The following is a 394-nucleotide window of genomic DNA, read 5'->3' on the forward strand; positions in this document are numbered from 1 at the left end:
CAGGGTGCTGCTATTGTGAATGTTTACTCCCTGGAAAGGCTCTACTATACATTTTCTTATTTTATTTTTATCAAACAGACATGCGAGTGGTATCGATCTCGAGTTATGTTTGGATCAGACACCTCACTTCATTTTCAGCCCCAACCGAAGTGACGTCACTTAAGGCAACCTTTGTGCAACTTTTTTCACATCTGTAAAAAGACTTTTAGTTGTAAAAAAAAGTTTGATTCCCCTTTAATGCTGTTTCTTGGGCTTTTCCCTCTAGAAAATATTATGTGGCTTTACAAAGAAGAACTTCTCAGCAGTAAATGATCAGATTTAAATATTGTAAGTAGACCTGGTCAAACATTATTCATTACAAATTAAGAATAAAGAAGATTAAAGTAAAATTTGT

The 394-nt window shown here is 34.0% G+C and overlaps 1 protein-coding gene across 1 annotated transcript in view; it reads left to right on the forward strand.

The window, feature by feature from the left end:
* The window catches only part of adamts3 (ADAM metallopeptidase with thrombospondin type 1 motif, 3), a gene marked incomplete in the record, with an annotated part of 134,996 nt that overhangs the window by 100,720 nt on the left and 33,882 nt on the right, over positions 1-394 (forward strand).

This window comes from Morone saxatilis, unplaced genomic scaffold (assembly GCF_004916995.1).
Source record: "Morone saxatilis isolate NCDOM2014 unplaced genomic scaffold, NCSU_SB_2.0 Contig16, whole genome shotgun sequence".
Lineage (NCBI taxonomy): Eukaryota > Metazoa > Chordata > Actinopteri > Moronidae > Morone > Morone saxatilis.